This window comes from Thermobia domestica, chromosome 2 (assembly GCF_964235325.1).
Source record: "Thermobia domestica chromosome 2, izTheDome1.hap1.1, whole genome shotgun sequence".
In the NCBI taxonomy this organism is placed as follows: Eukaryota; Metazoa; Arthropoda; class Insecta; order Zygentoma; family Lepismatidae; genus Thermobia; species Thermobia domestica.
The window spans coordinates 150,419,518-150,443,739 of record NC_137455.1 but is presented as its reverse complement, the minus strand read 5'-3'; the positions used below and the strand labels follow the sequence as shown (position 1 = coordinate 150,443,739).

The 24,222-nt window shown below is 36.4% G+C and overlaps 1 protein-coding gene across 1 annotated transcript in view; it reads right to left on the bottom strand.

The window, feature by feature from the left end:
* LOC145676293 (regulator of G-protein signaling 9-binding protein-like) overlaps window positions 1-20,582 on the bottom strand; it is a 320,813-nt gene extending 300,231 nt beyond the window's left edge. The window contains exon 1 of the mRNA XM_081747166.1: window positions 20,417-20,582. The gene's annotated coding sequence lies outside the window, so the exon portion shown is untranslated. The remainder of the gene's footprint in view (window positions 1-20,416) is intronic.
* Window positions 20,583-24,222: the final 3,640 nt, after the last annotated feature.

Below are 24,222 nucleotides of genomic sequence, written 5' to 3'. Positions count from 1 at the left end.
TATATATATATATATATATATATATATATATATATATATATATATATATATATATATATATATATATATATATATATATATACAGGGTGACCGCGTGACTATGTTACAAAATGTAAGGGATGATTCCTGACACGGAAACAAGAAAAAAAGTTCAAATAAACTTTTGTTCAAAGTACATAATTTCGGAGCTACAAGGTGCCGAAAGCGTGGGAAAATGACATTCAAAGCTCTATAGCTCGACTATGGTAAATGATAGAGCTAATGCGGCATGGTCACGTCAAAGACACCGAAGCTGCTGTATTCAAAAATGCTTAGGTCGAGATCGTGCAATTCGTGCACAAGGGATTCCCCAAAGGAGCGTAGGGATTCCCGGATAATCTGTCAAGAAAGATGGATCGAAAAGTATACGGATGAATAGCTGTCCCAACTGTTAGCAATAATGCGTCTGTACTAAGTCGATATATCGCACAAGCACAAAATGGCAAACAGTTTTATACGTGTCATGTGTGGTTGCATAACGCGCACTAAATAAGAGTGGGAAACATGAAAGGAAAATGTGAATAATTTGGTACAAATGGTAAATACATGATATTACGCTGTTCTATCATTGAACAGACACTTTTAATAAAAGGTAATAGTCATGAAACGTACTCAAATGTTGTAAAAGGATCACACTATTAAAGTCTTTCTTCCATGTATTGTTGTCATTGAAAACAAATAAACAAAACTGAGCGAAACAACCATAATGTAAAAGAGGTTGTTTCCTAAAAACAAAAGTCACAAGAATGGGAATAATGTCTTCAATCAATATTTTACAGCAGGATTGAATGCAGCCAAGAACATCATCAATTACCTGTAAACGAGACAAATCTCTCAATTATCCTACAATAGGTGATGGACATGGCGTCCCTCTACTTCAACACAGGCGTTACAGCGTCGCAGTAAGTTCTGACGCATCCGCTGTAACAACACAGGATATGTTCTTATAGTATCACAGGCAGCGAGTATTCGTGCTAATAGTTCTTCTGCGTTGTCTATAGGTGTTTCATAGACAAGTGTTTTGACATGACCCCACAAGAAGAAATCAAGTGGAGGGAAATCTGGGAAACGTGCAGACCCATTACAAGGACCGCCTCTTCCAATCCATCTGTCACGAAACGTTTGATTCAAATACTCTCGAGCACTAGCTGAAAAGTGGGCTGGGGTGCCATCATGTTGAAACCACATCCGTTGACGAACATCGAGAGGGACATCCTCTAATAGCTCTGGAAGTACGTCTCGCAGGAATCACGTATACACTGGTGCAGTTAATCGTGGTGGTAGTAAATATGGACCTATTATCTGATCACTGATAATACCCGCCCACATATTTATGGCGAATCTTGATGGCTCCTTTCCACAATTGCATAAGGATTTTCGTCTGCCCATACATGACTATTGTGACTATTAAATATCCCGTCTTTCGTAAAACAAGCTTCGTCGGTGAAAAGCACGTAGGAAGCAAACTGCGGATCAATTACAAAGCGTTGGAGAAACCACTCACAAAACCGAACGCAAGGTTGAAAGTCAGTTGGACGTAAGGCCTGAACCCTCTGCGGATGATAGAGGCTCGTGTACTACTTTCCAAACAGTATCTTGTGCTACTCTCCTTTCACGTGCTACTTTCCGGGTACTTACTGTTGGGTCTTGGGCGAAACGATCAACCACTTGTTCTTCAAAGTCCGGAGTCCTTCTGGTTCTTCGTCTTCCTTGGTCGTAGTATTGAGGTTGTAAATTCCCCGTGTCTCGTAAGCGTTGAAAAAGTCTGGCAAACAGTATGGGCTGGATGTCTTCTTTGTGGATACTTCAGTCGATATAACCTATCAGCTTCTCGACTGTTGCCATTTGCTTGACCGTATACAAATATAATGTCCGCAAGCTATCGAATACCCCATTTGATCTCACATTCGAACAAGCAAAGCACAAACTGCATTAAGGAACTCGTACGCTACGAACAAACCACATGAAGAATGACCTTCCACAACGCCTTCTAGTAGGGTTGTCTTATACTTTCCTTACCTTCGATTGTTTTCTACTACGGAAGGAAGAACAAATGCTTGTGATCGAACCTGGAAACTGTGGTGTACTTCAGGTGATAACACCGTCTGTGAAAACAAAACATCTTCTAAACGATAACACTATGACGACATGTTAAGCATTCTAGACAAAATCTCGGAATCAGTCCTGCAAAACAGCGGAAGCAGCGACTACAACAAACGTCCTGATAAATTGTTTTTCCTTGTTCTTTTTCAATGTTCGGGTAACGTACATTACGGCTAATGATAAGAAACTATTTTACTATTGTTCTCTGGCAGTGGTCAAATTAACATGGGATGGCGGAAAAATCCCCCTACTCGGCTCGCATCATCAAATAAAATAAGATTTCTATCTGGAAGAAAGCACCCATATCCCCCGGTTTTTACCCTTAGTTTTACTTGCTTTCAATGACAAAACTACATGGAAGAAAGACTTTAATAGTGTGATCCTTTTACAACATTTGAGTACGTTTCATGACTATTACCTTTTATTAAAAGTGTCTGTTCAATGATAGAACAGCGTAATATCATGTATTTATCATTTGTACCAAATTATTCACATTTTCCTTTCATGTTTCCCACTCTTATTTAGTGCGCGTTATGCAACCACACATGACACGTATAAAACTGTTTGCCATTTTGTGCTTGTGCGATATATCGACTTAGTACAGACGCATTATTGCTAACAGTTGGGACAGCTATTCATCCGTATACTTTTCGATCCATCTTTCTTGACAGATTATCCGGGAATCCCTACGCTCCTTTGGGGAATCCCTTGTGCACGAATTGCACGATCTCGACCTAAGCATTTTTGAATACAGCAGCTTCGGTGTCTTTGACGTGACCATGCCGCATTAGCTCTATCATTTACCATAGTCGACCTATAGAGCTTTGAATGTCATTTTCCTACGCTTTCGGCACCTTGTAGCTCCGAAATTATGTACTTTGGACAAAAGTTTATTTGAACTTTTTTTCTTGTTTCCGTGTCAGGAATCATCCCTTACATTTTGTAACATAGTCACGCGGTCACCCTGTATATATATATATATATATATATATATATATATATATATATATATATATATATATATATATATATATATATATATATATATATATTCATCCAGAATACATATGCTTCCTTTTTAATAACTAAAATGATTAAAATTTAGAGAAAATTGTTTCCTAAAAACTTCAAAACTAAATGAAAATGCAGTAAATAGCCTTCTGTATGATTACCGCTCAAATATATCATCATTGTCTTGTGACATCATAAGGCTATGGTATATTTTGCAAACGAAAGTAACATAGTCATTCTATTTTGTACTATTCTATAGTAGTTTATAGAACCACGGTCTACGTACCAACTGAGAGGTCCGAAATCAATCTCTGATGAGGCGGTAATTTTCTTTCTTATTCTCCTTTTCCCAAGTCTGCCCCCAGTTTAGTTTTTGACGAAATTTTAATGTTATCCCTGCTGAAATTTTATCCCAAGTTTTGTCAACACTATCACATTTCTTTTCTTCTAAAACTAAGAATATATTCGATACTTCAGTCTGACCCTCTTCTAATTTCTTTAAGTTAATCTTCTCCTTATCAGATCCTGATTATTTCTTATTTTCAACGAAAATGTTTCTCTCAATCACTGCAACCAGCATCCAATCTACTCCTCCACAGTACCGAATATCAATTATCCTAGGCTGTCTTCTTCCATCTACTGAAACATAATCAACTTGATTATGTGCTTTTTCATCTAGTGAGGTCTAAGTATATTGCTATATTCTACATGTGGTCCATATTTGTAAACACGATCACATGCTTCTTACTTGTAAACAAACCACGTGTTCTCTTACTACAACTACTATGAGCAAACAGATAATAATAGGTATCACCACCATTACCAGGGCAAAAGAGGAACACTAGAGCTGCCGCTGTCCATGAAGAGAGAATAAAACAAGCTGCAAGACCTTTATCGGCATCAGTTTCGGCTCGTCATGCCCTCTCTTAGTTTGCCTGGAGCTCTGACATATCTTACTTAACTCAAGCATCATAGATTGCCTGGAGTTCTGTAGAGCCTTAACCGTCCCTCTTTGCTTGCTCGGAGCACTAAGCACTCCTAAACGCAACCGCCTAGCTTGCCTGTCGCTCTGTGAAACCTCAAACCCCTCTCTTTGCTTGCCTGGAGCACTGAGAGTTTACAAAGACAAACAACATAGATAACATTTTAATGGTCCTCGGACTACAATTTGAGTGATCTTCTGTGTTATACTTGTATATAACAACACTTCTATAATAAAAGGTTGTGGGAGAAAATCGAAAATTCCATGTACTAAATTGGTCTTTCGTAACAAGGTAATTTTGCAATATTCATGAATATCGTGATATGGAAATTTTGTGCTCTTTGCGATAAGCTTTTTGACTGTTGCAAGGCTCATCAGTGTAACGCAGTTATCATAACTTTCCTTATGCGGACTTTCCTTTCCTACAATCGGCTTTTAAAATGTTCTCTCGCCGCAAATTCTCCCTAATAGTATTTTCATATGGTAACGCCAGGATTAGTGAAATACGTTCCATCTCATCGTAAAAACTGTCCTTTATATCATCATTATTATCCTTTCTTAAAGTATGTACATTTAGAACAATATCACACCACCGAGAGTAATAAGAGAAAATCAATGATTAATAAATTCAACATGTTTAATTGCTGATATTATTTGTTCGTGAACTAGAAGTCAAGTTTCTAGTTGGTGATTTGTAATTTCTTTCCCATGAAAAACATAACATTTCCGATCTTCATTGCTGCCTTTCCTTCTCATTTAACTCCCTGAGTTGCTACCAAGTTTATATTTCTCTAATTTCGTTGCTATACAGGACATGTTTGTTTTGAATGAGAAAATAAGGAACTTTATCAAACTGTCATGAGTGAAAGATTATCATTCATGTTTCATTATCGGAAAGTCCCGGATTCGAATTCTACATCCTGACTGTAGTCTTTTTATGATTTTTCTTAGTGTCATCAGACTAACGCTCGGATGGTATGCTTAAATATGTAGAGTAAGGTTGAGTTTTTTTATTTTCTTCCTTACATATTATTATTAATGTTTTCAAAATTATTTCATAGCTATCTAGAACTCACCTAATAGACAAATAAGTGTTCAGTATTTCTGCCTAAATTTTGTTCACTCAGCATACAATGTCCAGCATTGGTATAAAGTTTAAGTACTAATCTTTTTGCGTGATCTGATAAAACTAAGTTTAAGATAGTAACATAGTACAAAGACTTTGTACCTTAACGAATGCTTTTCTTACATTACAAAATAAATAAAATAAAAAAAGTTTGTGTAACACGAATTTTCTTTCCAAGTCTAGAAAGTAGGTTATGGATTCAATGGTCAGATAACAGATTTAATGCTCGAATGATGTTGCGTGAAAGGTGAATTTTCGAACTTTCTTCCTTATCTTTAGCATCTATAAGTACAAAAATTAGGAAAACTTGTTGTTCTCCAAAAATGTAACTTCAATCAACTTTTTATATATACAAACTTATGCAGGCAAATTATAGGATTAAAGTAACAAAAAAGAATTAAAATTGCCAAAGTAATGATAGCCAAGATATTCAGTCATGCAGACGTTCTTCTCGATGAAGTTGTTTCGTGACCCTCCTAAGTTAAAAGTACAATAATAATAATAATAATAATAATAATAATAATAATAATAATAATAATAATAATAATAATAATAATAATAATAATAATAATAATAATAATGGAAGTTGTAAACGTGAATTACATATGCGCAAATTTAAAAAGTCTCCACAGAAAAAAATTAGAAGCTCAACAGAGACTACGTGGGATGAGTACTTTCAACAAGTAACTAACTGAAAATATTGACGCTCTCCTATCTACATTTTTTTTCCACAATTAGAGTTGTATAATCTACATTTTAAAATACTGAACTCAACTTTTCTCCTTCAACTGAATGAAGAGAAATTTAAAGTCAAATAAGAATCACATGTTAAAAACAACTTAAATGCCAACTTCCTTTGAAGTTTTCTACTCGCATTCGTACCAAGCATACTTCGATGCACAAAGAAGAAAGACTTCAAAGGGGGCGAAAATTATATACTCACTTGTTCGCTAGAATCTTACATAGTATAAGGAAATGAAGCTTCCGAATGTAAGGTGGTTGTTTTCTCATACATTTCTTTAACTTGCAATGTTTAAATCCAATGAAGACGACAAAGGGAGCAAGGTGTCAGGGGGTTCCCAGTGGAATCGTCTGCCCCCCAACTGTTCCCTCTAGATATGTTGTATTATAATGTACAGTAGGTCAAGTAAAACAAAACTAATGTAATCGATATACAAATATTGCTGGAGACCAAAAATGTCTTCGCTCTCCACTTGCCTTCCCCCGCAAGAAATTAGAGATAGCATCGTCAATAGTTCAACTATGTCCTCGAATTTTGCACCAATTTATTTCCTGATGTCATATAATGATGAAATCTTGCAGCCTTAATCTAATTCATTTCCCGATGTCATACATTAATGAAATTTTGCACAGAGATGTACGTTGAGTGACAATACAATATCCCAATGTTACTTCCACAAATTTCCAAGCCTCTATCACAGTTTGCCTCTAATACGAAAGATCCCTTGTTCGATTCCATGTGATATGAGTTCGTGGTCAGCAACCTTGTGTTTTTGGTTTTCTCAGGATTTTTCCTTTTCCTCGCTCATTCCCATTTGACCAACTTTTCATAATTGATTCACTTTCACTATCGACCCGTCTCCTTTAGTCTACAAAAAGCAGAAGGGTGGGATGTGAAACTGAAAGATTTAATATTTTTTCTTCTTTCATTTATTTATTTACTGAGCGAAGAAAGACTGTTACATACACTTTGCGTTTCCTCTACTGCTAATAATTCAACAACTGGAAAACTAACATTTGCCCTGTGATAGTGGACATTAATAGCAAGATTTATGACTGAAGACAGCTCTGGTTAATGGCATGTACGTTCAAGAAATAGTATTCCGAGCTCCTTCATTACTACTGTTACAGCAATTACCAATCTTACTTACGCAATACACGAGATTACTGCTAAATTGCGGGATGACAATAATAATAAATGCGCACGCAAATATTGTATAACTTACGAGAATAGCCAAATTTTGCGTTGAAGAAACAGGAGATATTATTGTATTTTCATAGCGAAACGCTGGTGACTATTCGTAGTTGACAGTGTCTCAATAGTCAACAGAATAATATAAACCCAACAACTACAGATCAATGAAGTTCCTAAGCATCATATATAAAATATTGACAGCATGCGTTGCGAAGAAACTAAAAAACACCGTGAAAAGAATATAATAGCAGAACAGCAGAAAAGTTACAGAAAACATTGTACGAGCAAGCATACAGAGAACAATTAATAATAGACGCGGTATTTACAAACCAGGCTTATGATAGAAACAGGAAAATATACATAGTATGCATAGACTAACACAGCATACGACTCAACACTGCACTCTTGGATCTTGCACTGACTGAAAATCTGTAAACGAGAATTTTATATATTTCATACAAAACATGTGCAGATGGAATACAGCACTATATTTGAAAGATAACTAGACAAAATTAGATATAGAAAATATACGAATTAGGAGAGGAATTTTCCAAGGACAATTTAATCCACTGCTATTCTGCTTAGGATTCAATCCACTGTCAGAATTATTGAACAACACAAAATATGGAGAATATAACTAAACAAACAAACGAACAGAATTTAAAATAATGCACCTAATGTAAAATATCAAACTATACACAAGCACGGAAAACCAACTGAAGTATCTACTGCTGATTACTGAAATGTCCTCGATACACACACCTAAGAATTAAATAGAGAAATGCAAAACAATCTAAATTTATCAAGGGAAACAAATAGCTAACGAACATAAGTTAACCACAGAAGAGACCATAGAAACCATTAAGCCAAAAGAAGTACACAAATATTTGGGCTTCAACCTAATCAGAAGAATATAACACAAAAAATAAAATAATAAATAATACACAATTTCGAACAGAGATTGAAAGATATATAAAAAAAACTCAACAATACGAATATAAGTAAAGCTATTAATACGTTTGGAGTACCGGTTCTAACATTTGGAATTATAAAATAGATAGCAGATCTCGAAAGGAAGTCGGAACAATATTGATATACAATAGAATATTACACTCAGGAAGCTGCTAAAGAAAGAATGTCGTTACCAAGAAACGAAGGAGGACAAAGACTAATCAACATCCAAACTTTACATTACAGACAAATTCAAATATTAAGAAATTATTTATAGAGAAAACAAGAAAATTCAAAGCTTCATAGAGAAATCATAGCAGTGGACCATAAATTCACACCACTTCACCTAAGACAGATGAAGGAATCGAAAGTAAAATCAAAAAGAACATAAAGAAGCAATGGAGATGAAACACTACTACATAAGTTATTCCAGGGACATGTTGATACAGATACGACATTTTAGTGAATGAAAATAGGAGATTTATACCAAGTAACAGGAGGCTTCACGCAAGAAATACAAAGTCAGTTAATAAATACAAAACACTACAGAAAAAACATCTCCATACAAGATGACAAATACATCAAGAAACAATACAACATATCACAAGTGGATGCTTAATGGTAACACAAACTGAGCAGTCAGGGATTTGCGTTGCTCACTGTTGATAGTACCAAACAAACGACGTCGTGAAAATATGTTCCAATGTCCCGTTCTGTTACAGGAAATGGCTTTTATATTTCTTTTGCCTTTATATTGCTATTGTGTTGCACACTGCTCCCAGAGTACACTTGGACTTTACACAATGAAGTGTATATACCAATATTTTTAATTTCATAACATGCAATCATAATACAAAGGGTCAAATATCAGGACATTGGTTGTCAGTAATCAATCGATACTGAAACCGAAATAGACATATTGATTTGATTTGGTATTGAGTTTAGCGTCCCTTTCAGCAGCGAACTTATATGAGATGTGGACCTACAACTTAAAATGGGATTTTAACCACATAAGCTCCTACTGGAAATCGAACCCAAATCTCCCACGCAAAAGGCGCATACCCTAACCACTTAAGCTACGAGAGAGCTCACATATTGTTTGGATATAGACAATAACCAACAATTATTGATATTAATTGACAAATATATTTTTTTTAAATTGTTCATCGGACAATAAGAACTTTGGCTCCCAAATTTAACATGCCATCAGAAGTGGACCTAAACCTGGAAAGCCGTTGTCGACCAAGGACAACAGATAACCTCTTTTATTCCTTTCTTCCTAATTTTTTGCACCAGTGTATTATGTAACTTATGTAATATGTTAACTGTTATATAATCAGAATAAAACAGATACTTCTCCCATCGTTCCAGGCCTTCTGTTATATAATATTACGGAAACCGAGGTCTGATTCAACAATTTCAGAAGTTTTCCAAGAGTAAATTCTCCATTATAAACTCCGATTTTTGTTCATTGAGGCACCGGTGTTAGGAACTATTCACGAGAGTAGCCAAATTTGCGCTGAAGAAGCAGAAAAGATTCCGGTATTTTGATACCAAGACTCTGGTGCTTATTCGTAGTTGACATATACTCAGTAACTGGAAACTAGATTCGACGCTAGTCTGACGAGATCGGAGGACAGGTACAACATGATCAAGGTAATCCTATCCTATAACAAGTAAACGAATCGTTTCCCAAAACTCTGTCTCTGTTTCTTATAGAAATTCTATGTCAAATGTTCATTTCATGCTATATTTCACGGCCGAGCGCATTCTTTGAAAAACTCATATCTCGCGTTCTGTCTCGAATCCAATACTTATACATCTCGAGCTCTGTTTCGACTTTCATCTATCTTTTGAATTTAGGGTAATGAAAAGCTATGATTTCAGGTTGTAACACTAATCGCATAATGGGTAAAATGGAAATAGATAGAGAAACTATTTCTGCTATGGTTTCGGTATCGCAAGAACGTGTTTCACCTCTGATTTTGTTCCTCTATTGCAGAAGTACCACTTCCGGATTCAATATTAATATCCATAGAGCAAATGCAGCAAGAGATAGCGAGTAATGGGTTTTTGATATTTATTCAGATTCCAAGGAACATTTTCTATCTTTAATGTTATTCCTCTACAGCAACCTGTCTATAGATGCATTACTTCCAGTTTGTGTATTGAATTCCATAGCTTAGAAATCAACCGTAGTTTCACCTTGTGAGATGAAACTCTCTTGTTTGTACTTGTTACAAGTGGAAGGCGGTTCCAAGAGTGATGTTACAGTAACTAAAAATTTGGAAACATCTATTTTAAAAAATATATCAAATTTAGAATAAATCAGTAACTAATTTCATTTTTCTTTAATACCACTATTAGCTTTTGTAATTCCTACTTCGAGTGGAATTAGTTCTAATTCTGAATCGTTCTTTCAATAATCACCTCACGAGAAATGTCTAGCTAAATGACAGAAAAAGATAAGTAGGAAATTGAGGTTTAAAAAAAAGAAAAAAGAAAAAGAAAATAGATACGTTCTCATATTTTAAATCGTTGGTGATATTTTAGAAAGCAAATAATATTACACACTAAATACCATCTCTCAATATGAGATTCCTTCGTGACTTCCTATAATTGCTTAGCATGGTTATCTTATATTTGATGTGAGAAACTTGGGCTCGATCCACAGAGATCTTACACAGCAACTTCACGTCTTATACATGAGTAACCTGGAGTCAATGTGACACGCGGAATGCTTCAACGCCCAGATAGGTTATGCAACCCACATTACATGAAACTGACGCCGGTTGCATACTACACATTGAGGTGTTCTCATACTAACTTCAATAAAGCTACATTCCTATTGTTAGAAAACAAACATTCAACATAATATTCACAAATAAATATTATTATCCATTAACATAACGTAAACATAAGATGTGTTATTTGTTATACTTGTTATATAATGCCCCAAAATAGAACAGTGCAATTAGACATGAACCAGAACGTTCATCAGGCTGTCTAAAAAGCATTGAGCTAACTTAACACGATTCAGGAGCCCTCTGCACAGATAGAAACAAGCGATAATTGGACAGTAGCTAGTCCCGGACATACGTTGGATGCATTAACATCTCCCAACTAAGTTCTCTTAATTTCTGATGAGTCGTTAAATATGTATACAGTCTGGCGTTGTCAGCATGATATATGATTCCCTTTTCGATTGACCAGTTCCAGCCGTTTCTTTTGAATTGCTTGTAGCATTCGCATTATCGCAGTATAGGTCTGAGTCTATCTTTCTTTCCAGCTGCAGCAGCTCGTGATGCATTATGCGCTTCCAATTCCATAAAACACAAAGCATAATCTTGCTGAGCGCCAGTAAAGGATTGTCTCAGACAATGGATCTCCTACTCGCTTTGATCACAATTTTTTCGCACATTGCTTTCGTAGGTTGTCCATTTTTTATTACTCGTAATCAACAGCTTCAGGAATGTTTCGAGTTTGTTACATGTCAGTAGAGATTCGCAGAGAGAAATTAAATCGAGTAATTCGAGTCTCGATAGAAATTCAGTCGATACAACGCTTCTTAGTCAGATCATGCCGCACCCAAACGTCGAGTTTCTTTTTGTAGCCAGCATTCTCCAAATGGTTTAGAACTGTTTAAGTCATTAGCGATGTAGTAACTGTTTACATGCCAGTTTACATGCGAAATTTTAAGAACTAGATTCACTGAACCATCACTTGGCTGTTGCTTTTAATAGCATATATTGGCCATAAAAAGCAGAAATTTCTTAACGGAGCTGCGTGGCGCTTACACCTTGATCGAAATAAAATAAAGCACACTTTTGCAGAAAGCTCATTCATTTTCACGGCGCAATATCTGATTATAAGAATTTCATCGATTTTTTGCATATTTACTATCATTAACTGTCAGCTGTCAAATGATTTTAAATCTGATCTGCAGTGACTCATATACTCTGAGATTTGAAATATCAAAATTATCCGTAAGCAAAAGGCTCAATCATAATTACGGGTTTAGGCAGGCAGACGTAATGTAAGCCAACTCGTGTTGATAAATGTAAACATTTATCAGTGTTTGAAAAAGGTAAGATCATGAGGTAGCTAAGGATTGATCTTTTGATTGCAGAAACAGCCTATCGTTTCTGCAATGGTGTTTTCATAAGACTCAGTAATGCAAGTTTTAAGACAAATGTCAGTAGGACTTTGCAAGGAACTGAACTGTCCTCCGGCATAGTATTACAATCAACGCCTTATAAGAGCTCACAAGCGCAGTACGTGAAACAGGTGACTGCCCAATATAACCGTGGTCAATCGAAAATACTTTCCCAATGGCCGTTTCCCGTATAACTGATTTCTTTGGGCCAACAGGAGTTCCTACAGTTATTTGCAAAGCCAACAACTTGTCTGGTACAAAAAGAGCATGCCAATTTGACGGTAGAAGACTGAAAAAAGATTCAAATCTCTGATAAGTTACAATTTCTGTTTAGCGGAAACCCCAATGAGACATGGAAGTCTTTGTGAATGGTACCGACACTGTAGGTCATGCGTAGGGAATGTTTTGTGGAACATGTTTACATTTACATACCACAAACTGTTTCCTCTTGTAGATAAATGCATGGTTGATTTACCGTATTACGAACTCCTAGCAGACCGAATATATCATACTATCTTGCATTTTTCTCCATAACGGTGGAATTTTCTAACACGATAAAGCACTCAGCCATCGAATTCGTCTTGTGAATGAATGGTTCAAGGAGCACAGTGCAGACTTTTAGAATTTATTAATCTTAACATCATATATATTGGGATGTAATGGAACGAGACACCCAATTTCTCGAGACGCCTCACTTTCATCTCGACATGTAGAATTACGCGTAGGTTGGTTGACGATACTAGTGAATAACCACTGACATCGCGTCGAGTTACTGTCGTACAGAAGGCGAAAAGAGGATCTACAGTATGTCATAAATGATCATGGTTCAAAGATTACTTTGTGTATATTGCCATTAATATGTATTTATTTTACGTATTTCATTTCGATTTACTAGTATTAACCCTTTTATGATTTTGGGATCTTAAGGTAAATTTTAGACTTTCATTCAAGCAGCTACTGCATCATTACTATTCATCCTAGGGTCATGGCTTGCACCTCATTCTCTTCAGAATAATACAACCTTCCAAACGGTATCATTCATAAGTCCGTAAAAAATCCAGTAGTAATAAACAAAATACACACGTATGGTATATATATGTATATATATGGTATATATATGTGTAATGATAGCGACGGTACATGGTTTACTTTTCCCCTCACTTTTTTTTAAAGAAACTTTTATATAGGTAATATGCTATAAAGAAGTAGTTCTTAGTATAATAGTTCTTTTTTAAAAAAGTTAGACTTTTTGCCCAAAGCAGCGCGGAGGTCTTTGAGGTTGATGGTTAGGTAAACGTTTGTCCAAGGCAGTGCAGAGGTGGGTTGGTGTTTATTGCCTAGTATAGCGTGGAGATAGGATAGGAGCTTCTTGCCCGACTAGCGGAGAGGTAAGGTTAGGGAATGTTTTATTTATTTATTATTTTTTGCGTAGAGCAGCGCGAAGAGAAAGGTAGAAATGATTAGTTGAAATTCATATTTTTTGACGTGCTCTTTTATAGTCGTGCCCTTTTTATAAATATAAAAATATTGCAAAAGGAAATCGCATCCAACGGTATAAGTAATATTTCCTAACAACGACAAAGTTTTTCAAGAAAGAATCGCCAATACACACAATCAAAGGTGTTTCCATTCTATTATTTTTATTCAGGCGTGGCATCAGGATCATCAAGATCTCCAAAACTTCACTGAAGAGCTGAATGCAGATTTCCTCTTCCATGTCGAGACACGTGAGTGCTGCACAACATAAAGAATAAATCACTATTCTCACAAAACGATTCACTAAATATTATGTATGAATTCAGCGATGAACACAATATATACATGTCACAGGTTAAACATGATTCGATAGCTATTAATCAGGTAAGTTGCATTTTGTCAACCTGTTTCTATATTTTGGTAACTATCTGTACATATTACATACGATATATGCTATTTACTTTTGTTGATGACTGTACAAGTATTTGGCGAAACAGGTCATGTTCTATGGAAGTCTCGGTCATAATGACAGTATGGTGAAGCATAAAGGGTAAGAATAAGTTAATCATAGTGGTGGTTTAAAATATCGTTCAGTTATTTTCAACTGTTAATTGTAAACCAACTTTTAACTTTTTAAATCCAAAAAGGTAACGTCGTAAACGTTCCCAATGAAGTAATTCCTTCTTTCTTTTTTAGGAATGTCAGAGTAGGGAAAACATTTAGGGGATCAGATTTATATCTATATATATACATATATACATATATATAAGGGTGGACAAAAAATCTAAAAAACACTTCATACAGGACACGTAAGTTTGGCCCTCCACTATACAACACGTGTTGCGGTTGCCGATCGTTTTTTGTTTTCAATGTGTCATGTAGACCTTCCTCTTCCGACGGCAGTAACCAGTTCACCTGTGAGTGTCGTGGTGTGGAAGTGGTGAGGTAAAATGGACGACCTGACAGACTTCCAAAGAGGTATGATCGTTTTTGCCCGTCTGGTTGGAGCTTCAGTGGCAACAGTGGCCAACATTGTGGGGGTATCGAAAGGCACTGTGTCCAATGTCACGAGGACATACACAATTCATGGGCAAACGGCACCTGCAAAGCACAACAGAGGTCGAAAGACAATCCTGTCAGATAGGGACCGGAGGGCATTAAAACGGATTGTAGTAGCTAAAAAGAAGACCCACTGCAATGAAAATTACGTCTGAACTCAATTCCGGCCTAGAGAACTCGGTTTCATCGAAACAATGCGACGGGAACTTCATAAAATGAAAATTCATGACAGGGCCGCTATCGCCAAACCTCTGGTCACAGCAGTAAATGCGAAGGGGCGTATCCAGTGGTGCAAAGACTCATGAGCAGTGGAAACACGTAATGTGGTCCGATGAATCGACCTTCATCTTGTTTCCAACAACCTGTCGTGTTTACATATGGAGAACACCGTCGCAGACCTATGATACAGACTGTCTGCTCACAACTGTAAAGCATGGGGGTGGTTTTGTTACAGTATGGACAGTGATATCGTGGTTTTCTGCAGGTCCCATCATAGCCCTGCATGGAATGATGAATGCTAAGGCGTATGAGGCCATTTTAAGAACCAGGTTCTACCCATGGCCCAAATATTGTTCCCTGATGGTGATAGCATCTACCAAGATGATTTGGCACTCTGCCACGCTGCGAAAACGGTGAAATCATGGTTTGAGGAGCATGGCCAGCAGCTATCACACCTCCCCTGGGACCCACAATCACCAGATCTGAACATCATTGAGCCATTGTGGTCTGAGTTAGAAAGGCGTGTTCGGTCTCATTACCCTCCACCAGCATCCCTTAAGGAACTGGAGCATGTTTTGGAGGAACAATGGTACAAAATTTCACACACCACGATTCGGGAGCTGTATGCGTCCATTCCACGTCGGATGCAAGCTATTTTAGACGCAAAAGGAGGCCCCACACCATAGTAGGTGTGATTTTCCCACTTTTGCAAACGTTTTAGATTTTTTGTCCCATCCCTATATATATAGTGCATTCCATAAGTTCCAGAATTAGCTCAAAGTAAAATACTTAATGATGCCACAAAAATGTATTACCATATTAGTTTTATACATGCATTCCCTACCGCGCCACACACTCGCAGGACCGATAGAGACTCTGATCAGAGATCAGAGGTAAGATTTCAATGGACTCAACTTGAAAACTTTTTTAAATTTGCAAGACCTGAGTAATTACGATTGTCACAGTGTCATATCAGACGCCACACATCTCAGCGGCATAATGCATAGTGACTTGACGATTCAGCAGTACATATAACCCTTCCAGTGCCATACAATCGCGGGACCGGTGGAGGGGCTCATTAGTCGCAAACTCGTTGACAAGTTCGTCCTAACACAAACTATTTTCTTTCCTGTTTGTAACTATGGATGAAATTTGGGTGCAACACTTTCACCTAGAACTAATACACAAAGTAAGGAGTGGAAATATCCCGATTGTCGAGGAAAAAACAAAGTTCAAATTCCAATCGTCAGCCAAGGAAATAATGGCCTCTGGGGCTGCACGAGTATTATTCTTATAGACTGTCTATAAAGAGTTCACACTATCATTGGCACCTACTACAGTAACCTAATCAATAAATTACGTGATTTCATTAGCAAAAAGATGCTTGGGATATACACCTGTTGTATGCTCTTGCGCCAAGACAATGCACCTATTTACACCTCACACATTGCGAGGATCGCTATCGCAGATGCATCGTTTGAATTTGAGTCCCATTCCTATTTCCCAGATTTGGCCCCACTGACTTTCATTTGTTCAAACGATTTGCGAGGGCAGAAATTTTTTGTTGATTCTGATCTGATAGCGGCTGTAGACTCATCATTGAAGCACAAGTCTTTTTTTCTTTTGTATGCCATCTAGGCGTTGGAGCACCGATGGGAGAAGTACATTTGTGTTGCAGAGGAACATGTTGAAAAGTTTTAAGAAATGCCAACGTGGTGTCACTCTTTCTATGTTAGGACTGGAGTAACATGATACCCCTCTATATATACGTTTTAATGTATAGTTCAGTGATATACTGATGCAAAACATGAATTTATACTATTGCCACATATATATAAAAACTACATAATTAAAAGCTTTAAGCTTAAAGTTAGTGTAAAGGTTCTCAAGGTAGAAACATATTTCTTCCCAATACTCAAATACGAGGTGTGTTCAAAAAGAAACCGAACTTTCGAAATAGTGTGGCAACTGTTAGAGGAAGCGCACTGCGACTACTGAGCGGACCTAGCGGCAGATTTAGACAACAAACTGCCATTTGCCTCGTTTCACTGGGACTGTTAATCAACGAGCTACAACTACTGAAGTGAGGACGTATACAAGTTGTATGTCGGATTAATAATACAGTGACAATGAAAGAGCTTGAAGAACAGCATGTATGTGTGAAATTTTGCTACACACTTGGCTAAACATTTACAGACATTTCAATTGCTTTCCCATTCATTCAGAGTGTCTTCGTCCAGGAAAACACGCATGAATCGGTCAAAGAGCAAAGTGATGTTGGTTGTGTTTTTTTATTGGAAAGGCATTATCCATTATTGAATTTGTATCAGATGGTGAACAAACAGTTGTACCAGGACATTTTAGCGCGGTTGAGGATATTGTGAGCAGGAACAGGCCTGAATTGTGGAAAAGTCAAACTTGGATAGTGAACGGTGCCTAGGCATATTGCATCATTAATCCGACAAACAGCTTGTGCACATTCTCACTTCAGCGGCTGTAGCTCGGTGACTAGCAATCATAGTGAAACGAGGCAAATGGCAATTTACTGTCTAAACTTTCTACTAGATGTGTTTAGTAGCCGCAGAGCGCTCCCTCTGCCGGTTGGAGTGCTATTTTAAAAGTTTTTTTTTTTTTTTAACTTACCACGTATAAGGACAGTTTACCGGTGGATGAAAATCTAAGAGTGATTTTTTTTTCTGAAACGGTTGTAACGATTTTCCTTATATAGCATATTTTTTAATTGCTCTATACGTTCGTCAAGGAAAAATTCTGAAGAGGAGTTATTAGTGATTACTTCGGACTATTGTATCATACAAAGTCAGGAAACTGTTTATATGTCATGAATAAATAATGCATTAACAATCCTATAATATGATACAGTATAATCTACTGTATTATCGTGGCAAAATTCCGAAGGATAGTTCACTGAAGAAGGATTTCTATCGAACGATTTTCTCAAAAAGAGTTTAAGTAATTTGGTTGATATTTGGTGGACAAATATTTAATTAATAACCCTGCACAATATATTTTTGAAACCCCTTAAAATGAATTTTGGAATATAATACGCACCTCAAGTTGGGCTTTTATTATATGACTTTGATTAAAGAGTTTGTTCTAGGGGGAGTTTCTTTCCTAGTTTAACATCGTACGATTATTCATCAAGGCTAAGGAGGATGGTATAATGTGAATGATAATGGTGGAATGAAGAAAGTGGAAGAAATTGGGAGAGTCCCGAGGTAATCCACGCACAATCTGTTTGTTCACCACAAAGCCCACTTACTGGTTCTAGGATCAAACCTGGGATTCTTCACTGTCGAATGGGCGCTCTATCACTGAACCATTGCAGCCCAAGGAGAATTAGGTGCTTCAAGATTTATGCGAAAGGTATAGGGTATCTTTATCATCACTTGCATTAAAATGCTCATCATATCAGTAATGGGTTATAATATTTTCGATAAATATCACCACCTTTTTTTAAGCATAGCATATATGGCATAACAGTAGAACATAAAACTAAATTATTTCATTTCACTCCACGTCCTAATTTCCCATGAGACGAACGGGCATTTCAGCTCATAACATTCTAAACTCCAATTGTGTATTTATCAAGAGTTTCTCCAACGATTTAAATGAATTGGGTGAATAGATTTCAAAAGAATTTTTGAACATAGTTAGCACTTGGATCGAGATTAGTTATTTCACTTTGGTTGAAATAAGAAATGCAGGCACGTACATAGGAGTTGATTTCAGTGTGTCCACATTTAATATAAGGATAAATTATAGATTGACATTTGTAAAATCATCCCTACTAAATTTACGGAAAAGTCAAGATTTCGGGAGGATCCGGATCCCCAGGACCCACCCCCCTGTGTACGTCCTTGGAAATCTGTATCCTCAGGGGGAAGAATTGAAATTGCTTTTCAGCAATATTTCACAAGCTCCCTGAGGTTGTTTAGAGACAGACGATTGTGTCATGGTTTACGTAGGTACAGTAAAATCAAATTTTTATTAACAATTATCTTCGAAACTAGAAAAAGTTCGTGTATACGCTTCAACCGTTCGCAGTGGTAAAATAGTTTCATATAAATCAACATTTTCTGAACTATGTAATGAGACTAAGAAAGAAATAAAAATTGGATTCTGGATTGAGACATCGATAATTGGTGATTTTTTAAACACTCAAAATATAAAATTTTAAAGTAGACTTGAGGCTAATTTTCAAACATTATACTTTTAAATTCTAAAATCTAATAGTTAGCGTATGCACCTTTGCAACACGTGGCTTCGGATTAATTGCATTTAACGTCTCCTTTCGAGGTCAGTGCTATATAAGACAAGATCTCTTTCTTCAAGTAGGATCCGTCCATTACTCTCGTCCCCAAGCAAGCAACCTCCCCCCCAAAAAAACAAACCGGAACCACGCGCACAGAAGACACGCGCGTTAGTCCCTTGTGTCCAGGGTTCGATTCTCAGTGCAGAAATAGATTTTTTCTTTTAGCTCAATATTGTGAGGCAGTTTGAAACATGTTTTAATTAGAAAATGTGAAGCTCCGGGTTAGAAATCGGGCATTAAAAAGTAATGGACATCGACATGTTTAGTGTTGTCCGCGAGACGAGACAGTTTTTATGACAACATACGAGACGAGACACTTCTTTCAATGGAAACCGATATACGTTCCGAGACGATACAGCACTTTTATGATACCTTTTCCGAGACAAGACAGGTCCAAATGTAGTCTCGGGGACAACGAAAGATGTGTTGATCACCCATTATCCAAATAGTCAGGTTGACAATAGTTCTTCGTAGCTGTAACATTATTTTATTTTATTTTATTTTTTATTTTTTGTATGTTTTAAAATCAACGTTTCGGTTTCTTACAAATCTTAACCTTACTTCCGTTTTTCGTCCATGAACAAAGGACCTTAATCTTAGATGTAGGTATTTTCTCAATATTTGTGTAGTGTGACTGATGTCATATCAAGCTGTAGTCAAATGTAAATGAGGTCTTAAACAGAACAATGGCTCAACTTCGAACTCAACCCCGGGAGATTCCGAATATGAGTCAATATAGGGTAATTAACTGCCAATTCCGTTATACTTTGCAATGATACTACAGCAGATTCCTGCAGGTAGATCCATTTAGGATGGCAGTTAATGGTGCCAGCTCCAAAATTAATACGTTTGTATTACACACAATAAAGTGATTAATATTTTCGATTGGCACACGAAATGAAAATATATCGAAATAATTGTAATTGACTATATTAACAAACTTTAATGGTTATGTCAACCGCATATTATGACAGAATTTGTGTTAATCTAGGTTGTCACTTACAAACAAACAGTCAGGCACTTACCTGTGTAAAAGTGCAAGATTCCTTTTATATCACATTCCGTAATAACTGAAACAGATAGGCTAAGACTTTGCACTATTCAACAAGTGGCCCGACAAACCACCCCTTAGTCGTGAAAACAACTGGACTCGCCTCACCTGTCTTCCAATAGATGGCATTGCAGTCGCCATGACAACCATCTCGGATATCGATTCCCCTCTCTCACTCTTTGGGAGATAGATGGGAACCTCGCTCGCTCACTTGCTGCTGCATGCCCACACAGAGAGAGAAAGAGAAGAAAAGAGAGGGAGAAGAAGACCTTGGAAATGCCAGGTTCAAAACCACTTCCGCTTCCGTTTTCCGTTATTTACACGTTACCTAGCAACATTTTTATTCTGTTTTCTTTTCCAAACTTCATTTTCGGATATGAAAGGAATATCGAGAGAATTATGAAAGGCCTCTTAGTGAGAAAAAATATAACTACAAACTGTGTTAATGACGTAATGAAATGTAGAGACTGTCATTTATTATCCGCGCAACTATAAATCAACAACATGCACTTCCTTTTATTTTTTTAACAAAAAAAAAAAAGATGTGTTTGAAGTCCAACAATGGGGAATTAATGGCGTGAAGTTCAAAAAAAAAAAAAGGAGAAAAAACTTCTATCATGCTTAGATTATGATAACCTATTTGGAAAAATGACGTCAAGGAAGAAAACAGAAAAGTAACACTCTGTTCTTTCAGACTAAAGGTCAAACGTAAGCAGTAAATTTTAAAAAAAGAGGGCTTGCAGTAAAGATAAAGGGAATGCTTAAAACGAAAGGTAGGAAATAGGATATTCGGAAGAAAAGTGGAGAAGATCAAATAAAAAATTGACTAAACCAAAATATATATGAGAGTAACTTACTTCCATAACATTAAATGTAAACAGGGGCTGAAATCGTGACCTAGCATGCAGCAAAGGTATAGCCACAAACAGGTCCGGACCCAGAATTTTCTGATGGTTGGTGCACCGTTAACTACCAGTATATTTGAATTAAATTTTATTTTCAATGCTTTTGGGCATCTGTGGTGTGAATGAGATATTGCCCTGGAAATGCTCAGTGTCTGGTCTCGGGAATCGAACTCATGAATTTCCGAATGTAAAACCAAGCTTTGCCAACTGAGTCACAGCCGCTTTGTATCGGTATAAGTAGCTTCTTGCTTTAGATCAGGGACTTCTTTAATTAATCATGGACACTTGGAACATGATGGATACTTGTATCGTACAGAATCCTTATGAAAGTGTTGCTATTTTCACTGCTAGCTTCTCATTTTAGATAGTGTATATTTACAATGAAAAGGGATGCACCCCAACTTAAATCCAGCCTTGGCCACGAAGTAATTTGAAAGAATTGTTTCCTTTACATCAATTTAAAGTTCTCCAATTCCCACTATTTATTTATTTATTATTTGTTTTACATGGTAAACTCTCTGTAGCCTTCTCCAATATCTTAACAACGTTAGTATAGTCCTGTGAAATATAATGTATATATTGCGTATGTTGTAACTGACGTATATTCGAAAATAGTTCCGTTATTTTTACATATTCGAAAGTTTTGAAGGTTTCAATAAGAGGAAAGACTACTGACAAATATATTTTCAATCTTTTTATTTTATATTACCATAAAATAATTAAAAGCAAAAACTAACTATGGACATAAATGTTTCCACTATCTACACTGTAAATGGGAACCTAAGGATTGCAGGGAATTTTACTATTTAACGTTTAACTCTGAACAAAAGACAAGGATATCGTGGATTCAGATCTATATAGGAAACTTTTATCGTCCTTTTCTGTCACGAAATTATTACAGATATTACCTGCAGTATTCCAATATATATATTAATCTAAACATTGATTTACATATTATGAAGGAAATTGTCTATTGAAATAGATGAATTGCAAACGCCGCTCAAGGTCTCTATTCACAAGTCAGCAAGTGAAAACGAGAACAGTCTTTGTAGCAGAAGACGAGGGAGTTAATCAGTTATCATAACAACCTTTTAAATTAAAAAGTACGAAGTTCGAACCCGACTTAGAAACATTTCTTTTTGCTTTTAATTGAAATTAGCGAACAAATTGTAATGACTGACATTTCAAATGTGCAAAAATGATATATGGAAACAGGACAGCATAAACGAAACCACTTTTAAATACAACCTACATAATTTATTACCCAAATGTTTCAAGCTCATTTAAAAAAAAATACATCAGACGGATGCTTTTGCTTAACTCAAAGTATTATTGCAAATGTATCTAAAAGTTGTTATACATGTGCTTCGGTAGATCTTCATTAATAGTCGCAACTTCTTTAAAAGTAACAAAAGCTTGTTTGAGTTTCCAAACAGTCATGATACAATGATACACCACCGCAACATATAGTCATTAACAACACCCACAGGAAAAAATCCGATACGCTAAGGTCGCTCTTTCAAGTAACTAAATAATGTGACCGAAACTGGAGACAAGAGTTCCAAACAATTCGCGATCAGCGACGCAAATACGCTTGTTGTCGCCTGGGGCAAGAACTAGCCTTAGCACCGCCCTTACCAACCAAACCAAAACGCTCCCCAAAATATTTGCCCAATTTTGCGCCTTTCCAATCCTGCGCCAGGGGCACAAGCCCTGTTTGCCCCCCACCTAGTTACGTCACTGTTCACGAGTAAGAGTCAGACTATTTCGTGCTATGTGGATTGTTCTAAATTCTGCTGATAATGAAGGTCTTTGGGGTCAACGTCAAGCCATCGTAACTGTCATATTATGTCATACTTAACCATATTATATGTTTGTTAATGAGGTATTGATTTACGAAATATAAACAGAGTTGTTAGAATTATTTTGAAGAAATTCGTATTCTTAAAAAAAAAAAACTCCCTAACAAACTACGCTTATTTTTGAGTGTTGGAAAAAGGTTTACTCCTTCCCCTGTGGAGACTCTTCTAAAAAAAAAAAAAAAAAAAAAAGTTTAAATTTTTGATCCTAACACGTTGAACAGTATGATTTCTAGGCGAGTATATATACACATCTGGACGAGATGTCCAACTGACCAACGGATGGATGAATAGACGTCGAAAAATCATTTTCCGGGCATATAGATATCACGAAACGTATAAATGAATCGAAATAACGAATTTAATTTTCTTCACGATCACATACTTTCTTCTTTCTTATCACTGCTTGTTTGATAATCATTTAATGTTTGTATATTTCATTTTTATTGCATTATTATCTTCTTTTGTTTTTGCTTACGTCATAGCAGAATTTATGTTTGTCAGATAGATGGCAGTGTTGTTGGCCATGTCGAACATGAACTACCTGATGTAGTTCCTTCCGTGTGCTTCTTTTTACTCATTAAACAGTAGTGTTTAATATACATTTCAGAAACATTAAACTATAATATTCATGCTAATACGCCAGTGTTGTGGTATAGCTATTGTGTGACTCTTTCAAAGGCAGAAGTGTCTTATGTGTATTTGTAGAAATAGTGAAGATACTTGTAGTTTAGTGCAGTTCAAATACAAATTACAACACAGTTTGATTCACTTATTATCAATCAGCGTCTATGGTAAACAAAACAATATTTTCTGTACAAGCAGCAGATGGTCCTCCAACATATTGGTCCACCAGGCCGGGATAATTTAGTGAAAGAAAAACTGTGTTTTAGGCTCAAATTAAGTCTCAAGTCAGACATGTTGGTGTCAGCTCTTACCCATAGTGCAACTTAGTAGTGGAAGTGTATTGTGACCCGATCAAGGTTTCAAAGTAAAACACTCGTTAAAATGTTATT